The 10,679-nt window shown below is 40.0% G+C and overlaps 1 protein-coding gene across 1 annotated transcript in view; it reads right to left on the reverse strand.

The window, feature by feature from the left end:
* The window catches only part of asic2 (acid-sensing (proton-gated) ion channel 2), a 755,611-nt gene extending 751,627 nt beyond the window's left edge, over nt 1–3,984 (reverse strand). Inside the window, exon 1 of the mRNA XM_061905484.1 lies at nt 3,730–3,984. The gene's annotated coding sequence lies outside the window, so the exon portion shown is untranslated. The remainder of the gene's footprint in view (nt 1–3,729) is intronic.
* Between the last annotated feature and the right edge of the window lie 6,695 nt (nt 3,985–10,679).

Genomic DNA, 10,679 nt, shown 5'->3' on the forward strand with positions numbered 1-10,679 from the left:
CCCTGCTCGGCACTCAGCATCAAGGGTTGGAATTGGGGGTTAAATTACCAAAAAGTGATTCCCGGGCGAAGCCATGACTGCTGCCCACTGCTCCCCTCACCTCCCAGGGGGTGATCTAGTGTGATGGGTCAAATGCAGAGAATAATTTCGCCACACATGGAGCGGTATAGCTCGGTTGGTAGAGCGGCCGTGTCAGCAACTTGAGGGTTGCAGGTTCGATCTCTGCTTCTGTCATCCTAGTCACTGCCGTTGTGTCCTTGGGCACTTTACCCACCTGTCCCCAGTGCCACCTACACTGGTTTAAATGTAAAAATTAGATATTGGGTTTCACTATGTAAAGCGCTTTAAATCACTAGAGAAAAAGCGCTATATAAATATAATTCACTTCACTTCACCTAGTGTGTGTGTGACAATCATTGGTACTTTAACTTACGTACAGGATCGTATCTAGTCGATACTACTATGATTAGGTCGATATTTTTGGGCATTATTTAAAAAAAAAAAAAATTATATTATGTCTATAAACTCAGTAAATATGTCCCTGAACACATAAGGACTTTGAATATGACCAGTGTATGATCCTGTAACGACTTGGTATCGGATTGATACCCAAATTTGTGGTATCATCCAAAACTAATGTAAAGTATCAAACAACAGAAGAATAAGTGATTGCATTTTAACAGAAGTGTAGATAGAACATTTTAAAAGAGAAAGTAAGCAGATATAAACAGTAAATGAACAAATAGATTAATAATCAATGTCCCACTACTTGTCCTTAATAACTTTGATAAAATAATAGAATGATAAATGACAATATGTTACTGCAAAGGTCAGCAGCTAAATAAGAGTCTTTGTTTTCTTACTTAAGACAAGTTGTCTTGTATGTTCAATATTTTATTTAAAGGGGAACATTATCACAATTTCAAAAGGGTTAAAAACAATAAAAATCAGTTCCCAGTGGCTTGTTGTATTTTTTGGAAGTTTTTTTCAAAATCTTACCGGTCTCGGAATATCCCTAAATAAAGCTTTAAAGTGCCATATTTTCGCTCTCTGCGAAGACACTGGCCATTTCCCTGTGACGTCAGACAGTGCTGCCAACGTAAACAAACAATGGGAATACCACAGCAAGATATAGTGACATTAGCTCGGATTCAGACTCGGATTTCAGCGACTTAAGCGATTCAACAGATTACGCATGTATTGAAACAAATGGTTGGAGTATGAAAGTATTGAAGAAGAAACTGAAGCTATTGAGCGAATTCATAGTCATAGCATGGCCGAATAGCTGCGTTAGCATCGCCGGTAAAATGTGCGGACCAAACGATCAGGACTTTCGCATCTTGTGACACTGGAGCAACTTAAATCCGTCGATTGGCAAGTGTTTTTTTCGCATTAAATGTGGGTGGAAGGAAACGTAATATAGTTGCAAATGCATCTACAGGTTATCCATACATCTCTGTGCCATGTCTGCTTTAGCACCGCCGGTAAATAGCAGGTTAGCATCGATTAGCGTAGCATGTTAGCATCGATTAGCTGGCCGTCAACATCAACAAAACTCACCTTTGTGATTTCGTTGACTATCATTGCAAATGCATATGCAGGTTATCCATACATCTCTGTGCCATGTCTGCTTTAGCATCGCCGGTAAAATGTGGAGACACTCCGGCACATTCAATGGGGGTCTGGCGGCAGATTTCTTGCCACTTTCGCATCTTCGGGCCAGCGGTGCAACTTGAATCCCTCCCTGTTAGTGTTGTTACACCCTCCGACAACCCACCGACGAGGCATGATGTCTCCAAGGTTCCAAAAAATAGTCAAAAAAACGGAAAATTACAGAGCTGTGACCCGGTGTTTGTAATGTGTTGAAAATGAAAATGGCGGGTGTGTTACCTCGGATCGTGAGATCGACAGGCGAATCGGTGCGGCGTCTTCAGTAATGCGGACGTTGTATCGATCCGTTGTGGTGAAGAAGGAGCTGAGCCGGAAGGCAAAGCTCTCAATTTACCGGTCGATCTACGTTGCCATCCTCACCTATGGTCATGAGCTTTGGGTCATGACCGAAAGGATAAGATCACGGGTACAAGCGGCCGAAATGAGTTTCCTCCGCCGGGTGGCGGGGCTCTCCCTTAGAGATAGGGTGAGAAGCTCTGCCATCCGGGAGGAGCTCAACGTAAATCCGCTGCTCCTCCACATCGAGAGGAGCCAGATGAGGTGGTTCGGGCATCTGGTCAGGATGCCACCCGAACGCCTCCCTAGGAATGTGTTTAGGGCACGTCCAGCTGGTAGGAGGCCACGGGGAAGACCCAGGACACGTTGGGAAGACTATGTCTCCCGGCTGGCCTGGGAACGCCTCGGGATCCCCCGGGAAGAGCTAGATGAAGTGGCTGGAGATAGGGAAGTCTGGGCTTCCCTGCTTAGGCTGCTGCCCCCGCGACCCGACCTCGGATAAGCGGAAGATGATGGATGGATGGATGGATGGTGTTACCTCGGCTACGTCACATTCTGACGTCATCGCCTCCAGCGTGATAAACAGAAAGGCGTTTAATTCGCCAAAATTCCCCCATTTAGAGTTCGGAAATTGGTTAAAAAAATATATGGTCTTTTTTCTGCACCATCAAGGTATATATTGACGCTTACATAGGTCTGGTGATAATGTTCCCCTTTAAGGACAACCTTGCAATAAGAATCATGTTTAGTATACGATGCAAGAATGTGTGTTAAAATAATGCCAATAAAACATTTTTTTTAATTTTTGTGGTTCCCTTTACTTAGAAAAGTACCAAAATCCATCAAAATAATTTTGGTACTGGTACCAAAATATTGGCATCGGGACAGCTATTTTTCTGCTATTTGTAATGTCAGTGATTATCTTAAGGTTACTGAACTAATTCATTAGTTTCTAACTTCATACATGTAGGACAAACAGGGGGGCTATGATGTTTTGAAGATCATTTTCATAAATGTAGGTTTTGATTTTAAACTTCGAAAATCCATAGCTGTCAAATCACAATGGTACCGTTGTAAAGTTTTTTTCCAAAGGTCTTTGCCATCTTATAAATTAGTTTAGTCACGAACATAATTAGTACCGAAGATCTCATTACAAACTACATTAAGAAAACTATTGACTCAAGTTGATCCAGAATGACCACACTATGACAAAACACAAACTACATGACGAAAACACTGGTTTGTAACATTTACAGCGTTAAAGGCCTACTGAAACCCACTACTACCGACCACGCAGTCTAATAGTTTATATATCAATGATGAAATATTAACATTGCAACACATGCCAATACGGCCTTTTTAGTTTACTAAATTGCAATTTTAGAATTTCGCGCTAAGTATCCTGTTGAAAACGTTGGTATGATGACGCGTACACGTGACGTCTCGGATTGTAGCGGACATTTTGTTCCAGCCCGATCACAGCTATAACTCGTCTGCATTAACCGCATAATTACACAGTATTCTGGACATCTGTGTTGCTGAATCTTTTGCAATTTGTTCAAATAATAATGGAGACTTCAAAGAAGAAAACAGTTGGTGGAAAGCGGTGTATTGCGGCTGGCTGTAGCAACACAAACACAGCCGGTGTTTCTTTGTTTACATTCCCTAAAGATTGCGGTGAAGCTTTAATATGGAACAGAGCGGTCAAGCGAACATGGTTCTCTACCACATGTCAACCGGCATTTTTCGGTGAGAAAATTGTGGTAATAAGTCGGCTCTTACCGTACACATGAGCGCCGCTTGCGTCGTTCCTCCTGCAGGTGTCAAAGAGGCAGCTGCGACTCTCTTGCCTCCTCCGTGGCTTCCCTTAGAGACACTGGCGGTCACCACACCCCTCGACTTTCAGGTACGACTATCTCACTAAAACACTAGTAACACAATAATCAGATAAAGGATTTTCCTGGATTATCCTAGTAAATGTGTCTAATAACATCGCTCCCACTGCCCTCTTTTTTTTCTAGTCCTTCACTCTCATTTTCCTCATCCACAAAACTTTCATCCTCGCTCAAATTAATGGGGAAATTGTCGCTTTCTCGGTCCGGATCGCTCTAGCTGCTGGTGGCGATGATTGTAAACAATGTGAGGATGTGAGGAGCTCCAATACCCGTGACGTCACGCGCACATCGTCTGCTACTTCCGGTACAGGCATGGCTTTTTTTTATTGGCGGCCAAAAGTTGCGAACTTTATCGTCAATGTTCTCTCTATGACACATAGCATGGACCTGCTATTCCCGTTTAAATAAGAGAATCTCATTTCAGTAGGCCTTTAAAGTCACTTTATAATGAGCTGTAAGTTGATGAGTCATCTTTATACGCCACTAAATTATAAGAAGAAGAAACAAAGATGGCGGACATCGACGCAGCTGGCGGTCATTGTCAATCAAACGATTAATTATTTGATAAAAAACAAATAATAATAATACTAATAATATGTGCAATGTGGGTATTTGTGAGCTTCTAAAACGAAGGTTATGTTAATTTTACTCATTTTAAAAAGCAAATGTTCACCTACTTTCAGCAATACCGCCTCAGCCTGGCCACAAAATCATGTCCTCAGTCCTCATCTTCTCCACTTGTTAACTTCATTTTCTTCATATTCTTCTCCCCCAATTGTTAGTTTCTTCTTTTTCTTCGAGAATTTTCTTCCACTACAATTTTTAGCGTCTTATTTCAATGTTTTCTTCTACTACGGTTGACTTGTTAGCTTCTTTTTCTCGTGAGCTTCCAAATCCTTTTTTTTTTTTTTTTTTTTGGCCGAGGCCAGAACGATCAATCCAAATATCAATAATGATACCAAGATCGTATCGGTATCGATACTAGCGTGGTGAGCTCGATATTTCCAGTTCTTGTCTGTTTATTCTTTCAAATATATAACATATATTTGTTTTGTTGTTGTTCACATACAAATATCATATGTATACTGTTATATTGTTTATCAGAATCAGAAATACTCTATCAATAATTGTATTTATTAATTTATAATTAACTAAATTAATTATTTACGAACATCCAAAGGATTTTAAAGTGACTCGTTCTGGCTTTTTTTAATCGTATTGTTCTATCGATTATATTTTGCTAATATGTATGACAATAATTTCAATATTTTGATAATACCGTGTCTAAATTGTTGGATTTCAATACTTTTTAAATGTTGAGTACTCAGTAGTTAACGGTAGGAAAAAAAGGTTTTTTGTAGAGTTTCTGGTTCAAGAATCACAGTATCAGTATTGAATTGGCAAAATAGTCTTGGTATCAGCTCACCACAAATTGCTCGACTAACTCACCGGTCTGATGACGTTTTAGCACCGCCCCCTCAAGTGTCTCGACAGCCAATCAGATGCGACCTCACTCAGCCCGTTTATTTGTAGAGCACATGTTAATGGTTTATTTATTTTATTAAATGTATGTTAATAATGATACAAATATTCACTTCCAGTAAATTGACAAAAAAAAAAAAAATTGAAGCCATCGTTTCTGTCTCAGAACCAGCCAATGAGGTGCTTTGGTCTAAAATGACCGGAAGTGGGACTTTAGGTTTTGAAGCAACAAATTTTTCTGCACTGAATTTTCATACACTGCGATGAAGCGGTGACTTGTCCAGGGTGTACTCCGCCTTCCGCCCGATTGTAGCTGAGATAAGCACCAGCGCCCCCCGCGACCCCAAAGGGAATAAGCGGTAGACAATGAATGGATGGACTTTTTTAATGCACTGAATTTTTTCATAACTAACTTTTCTGCACTTTTTTACTTACACTGAAGTATCTGTATTCAATGAAATCGTCAGCATAATTCACTTTACAAAATGCAAATGCAAAAAAAAAAATCAGTTACATAAATTCAGTGTCCAATACATCCATCCATTTTCTACCGCCTGTCCCTTTTGGGGTCTCAAAAGACACAAATTTGCCTTCCATGTTATTGGAAAGTATACAACCTATAAATCATGAGGATAATTAATCCAAGTAAGTAATTTAACTGTGGATTTAATAAATCCTTTTTTTACATCCTTTATTGGGCATGTATGTATTAAAAGTAATTATTTTTCCAATCTTAATAGATTATGAAGCAAAATAAGGTGTCATGATGCAGCTCATTTAAACATGTAAAGCTTCAGGAGTGATGACTGCAAACATTTTTAGAATATTCGACACCTCCAAGCTTAAAAAGTAGGCTATTTTATAGTCAGGTGTCTACTTTACCTGCACTGCACGACATTAGACACGCCCACTTCACTGAGACCCTGGTCGCGCTAGTATGACAAGAGAGCTGTCACGTTTCTCTAATTTTTTTAGCAGGACAGTCAACGTTACATCTCGAAACTAAAGTAAATGCTGTCCTCTGGTGGCGAAAAGGTGTAACACATACAACCGTGTCATAGGCGACATCTGCTGGTTACTTTTAAAAAAAAAGGTAAACAAGTGAAGTCAAGAATTGTCTTTGTGTGACAGAAGTAAATACTTTGTATATGTTTTGCACTAAAATAGCAGAAAAAAAAACTAAGTCAAAGATCCTCTACAGCAGGATCCTTTCCTCCAAAGGCCATTCTAAATAATGCATGAATGGGGGAAAAATTCCAGTTTGACACATGTTGTAAATTAAATAAGCTTAAACCGTTTCTATGTGCATCAATTAGTTAATGCATATTGATTGGAAAAATACTCACAAAGCATAGATTTGTGAATGTTGTACTCGTATACCTCATTATAGGGGTGATCAAAAAAGCAATACACCTCTGCATTGCGATTCTTATTCATTCTGCTCGTTTTGCTTGGAGATGACCTAAAGACGTCTTTCAAAATTTGGTTTTGAATTTTTTTTTTATTTTATTTAGTGTAGAAAAATTCATCCATCCGTCCAACCATTTCCTACCACTTATTCCCTTTGGGGTCGCGGGGGGTGCAGGCGCCTATCTCAGCTACAATCGGGTGGAAGGCGGCGTACACCCTGGACAAGTCGCTCATCGCAGGCCCAACACGGATAGACAAACATTCACTCACATTCACACACTAGGGCCAATTTAGTGTTGCCAATCAACCTATCCCCAGGTGTATTTATACACAACCTTAAAAACAACCTTTTTTTACACAATACTTTTTTTTAAAGTCATACAAAAAACCTTTTTTTTTAATTCAATGTAAAAAATATTTATATTTATACAATAAAAATATATATTTTTATAGACAGAATTTTTCTACACAGAAATTTTTCCATCCATCTTCTTCCGTTTATCCGAGGTCAGGTCGCGGGGGCAGCAGCCTAAGCGACGAAGCCCAGACTTCCCTCTCCCCAGCCACCTTGTCCAGCTCTTCCCAAGGGATCCCGGGGCGTTCCAGGCCAGCCTGGAGACATGGTCTTCCCTACATGTCCTGGGTCTTCCCCGTGGCCTCCTAGCGTTTGGACATGCCCTAAACACCTCCCTACGGAGGCGTTCGGGTGGCATCCTGACCAGATGCCCGAACCACCTCATCTGGCTCCTCTCCATGTGGAGGAGCAGCGGCTTTAGTTTTGAGTTCTTCCCGGATGACAGAGTTTCTCACCCTATCTCTAAGGGAGAGCCCCACCACCCGGCGGAGGAAACTCATTTCGGCCGCTTGTACCCGTGATCTTATCCTTTCAGTCATGACCCAAAGCTCATGACCATAGGTGAGGATGGCAACGTAGATCGACCGGTAAATTGAGAGCTTTGCCTTCCGGCTCAGCTCCTTCTTCACAACAGAATGGTACAACGTCCGCATTACTGAAGACGCCGCACCAATCCGCGTGTCAATCTCACGATCCACTCTTCCCCCACTCAAGAACAAGACTCCTATGAACTCCTCCATTTGGGGCGGCATCTCCTCCCTGAAATTTTTATTTTACAAAAATACATTTTAAAAAAATACGTTTTCAAGCCATCTCCATCCAACCAGGGGGAGCTTTTCTTAGCTGTAACCTGTTTTGAAAGTTTCATTACACCAAATACATTGTGAGAATCAGTTTGAATCGAGAATCGATTCTAAATTGAATTGTTACCACAGAAATCAAAATCAGATACTATAATTTGATAACTAAAGACTCATTGAGAACTATAAATCGATACATTTTTCGGAACTTGAATTAATCAATTTAAAAAAATAGTGCCTAGGCCGCAGTTTTTAGGGATCTGCTGCATAATAAAAACATTAGTCGAAGATCCCCGGCATTACAGGAACGTTTTGCAGTTTTTAAAGACCCACTGCACAAAAAAGAAACCCCAGCCCCAGTATGTGTATATATACAGTATAGTGTATATATATATTTTTTTATATATATGTATGTATATATATATATACATACATACAGATGACCTTTGTCTGGGGTTTCTTTTTTTGTGCAGTGGGTCTTAAAAAACCGCAGTGTTCCTATAATGCCGAGAATCTTCGACTATATACATATATATATACACATATATATATATGTATTTATGTGTGTGTGTATACTGTGTATATATATATATATATATATATATACACACACACACACACACACGTGTGTGTATATATATATATATATATATATATATATATACACACAGTAAATGTAAATAATACACACGTATATGTTTAGAGTATAAACACACTATACAAAGGGCAAAAAAGTATTTAGTCAGCCACCGATTGTGCAAGTTCTCCCACTTAAAATGATGCCAGAGGTCTGTAATTTTCATCATAGGTACACTTCAACTGTGAGAGACAGAATGAGAAAAAAAAATCCGTGAATTCCCATTGTAGGGATTTTAAAGAATTTATTTGTAAATAATGGTGGAAAATAAGTATTTGGTCTACCATTCAAAGCTCTCAACTTGTCGTGTTTCGAGGAAGAAGAAGAATACTGAGTTGCATCCCAAGAACACCACACCTACTGTGAAGCATGGGGGTGGAAACATCATGCTTTGGGGCTGTTTTTCTGCTAAGGAGACAGGACGATTGATCCGTGTTAAGGAAAGAATGAATGGGGCCATGTAATGTGAGATTTTGAGCCAAAACCTCCTTCCATCAGTGAGAGCTTTGAAAGGTTGACCAAATACTTATTTTCTAACATAAATTACAAATACTTTAAAATTCCTACATAATTTTAAGTGAAGTGTACCTATGATGAAAATTACAGACCTCTGTCATCATTTTAAGTGGGAGAACTTGCACAATCGGTGGCTGACTAAATACTCTTTTGCCCCACTGTATATATATATATATATATATATATATATATATATATATATATATCTCCATCCATGTTCTACCGCTTATTCCCTTTCGGGGTCGCGGGGGGCACTGGCGCCTATCTCAGCTACAAATCGGACGGAAGGCAGGGTACACCCTGGACAAGTCGCCACCTCATCGCAGGGCCAACACAGATAGACAGACAACATTCACACACTAGGGACCATTTAGTGTAGCCAATCAACCTATCCCCAGGTGCATGTCTTTGGAGGTGGGAGGAAGCCGGAGTACCCGGAGAGAACCCACGCATTCACGGGGAGAACATGCAAACTCCACACAGAAAGATCCCGAGCCTGGATTTGAACCCAGGACTGCAGGAACTTCGTATTGTGAGGCAGACGCACTAACCCCTCTTCCACCGTGAAGCCATACATACATACATATATATATATATATATATATATATATATATATATATATATATATATATATATATATATATATATATATATATATATATATATATATATATATTAGAGGATTGCTTGGCACGCTACCTTAGGATGCTAACAGTTAACGTGTCAAAAACCAAAATATGTAACTTGGGTATTCCTGGGGGGAGAAAGCTAGCATGCTAACAGTTAACCTGTGTCAAGTAGCGAAATATGAAAGTTGTATGCCTAAAAAAATACCATAGCTAAAAAAGCGAGCCTGTGTGACACCCACAAAAAGTTGTCATTGCGTATTTTTATAATTTGTTTTTGATAACATTCATGTGAATGTGAGGTAATGGTGACACAAGGATCTCAACAGATTTCTTAAGAGCTAACTACTGACAGTAGGGGGCAGTGTAGGTCTGTTGCACCGTGGGAGTTCTCCTGTATACTGATGCACTTCTGCCCAAACTTCACATTCCTGTGGACTTTGTGAAAACGACAACACATTTCAATCGGTGATCCTTGTGTCCATGTTGCAGGATAACTGTAAGCTGTAACCAGGTACCCAAGGCGAGACCTGCAACACATGCTAACAGTTAACATGTGTCGAGTACCAAAATAGGACTGATGTATATATCCTGTCAAAAAATACCATAGCTAAAAAAGCTAGCATGCTAACAGATAACGGGTCAATTACCAAAATATGACTGGGGTGCCTGAAAAAGTACCGTAGCTAATAAAAGTTAGCATGCTAACAGTTAACATGCGTCAGTACCAAAATATGACTGAGGTGGCAACAATAGATGGTCCCTCGTGTGTGAATGTGAGTGTAAATGTTGTCTGTGTTGGCCCTGCGATGAGGTGGAGACTTGTCCAGGGTGTATCCCGCCTTCCGCCCGATTGTAGCTGAGATAGGCGCCAGCGCCCCCAGCGACCCCAAAAGGAATAAGCGGTAGAAAATGGATGGATGATGTATAACTACAAAACAACTAATGTTAAGGCACATGTGCTACTGTATGCGGTGAACAGGCCACTATAACAATAATAACAACAGTAA

This window comes from Nerophis ophidion, linkage group LG07 (genome assembly GCF_033978795.1).
Source record: "Nerophis ophidion isolate RoL-2023_Sa linkage group LG07, RoL_Noph_v1.0, whole genome shotgun sequence".
Taxonomy (NCBI): domain Eukaryota; kingdom Metazoa; phylum Chordata; class Actinopteri; order Syngnathiformes; family Syngnathidae; genus Nerophis; species Nerophis ophidion.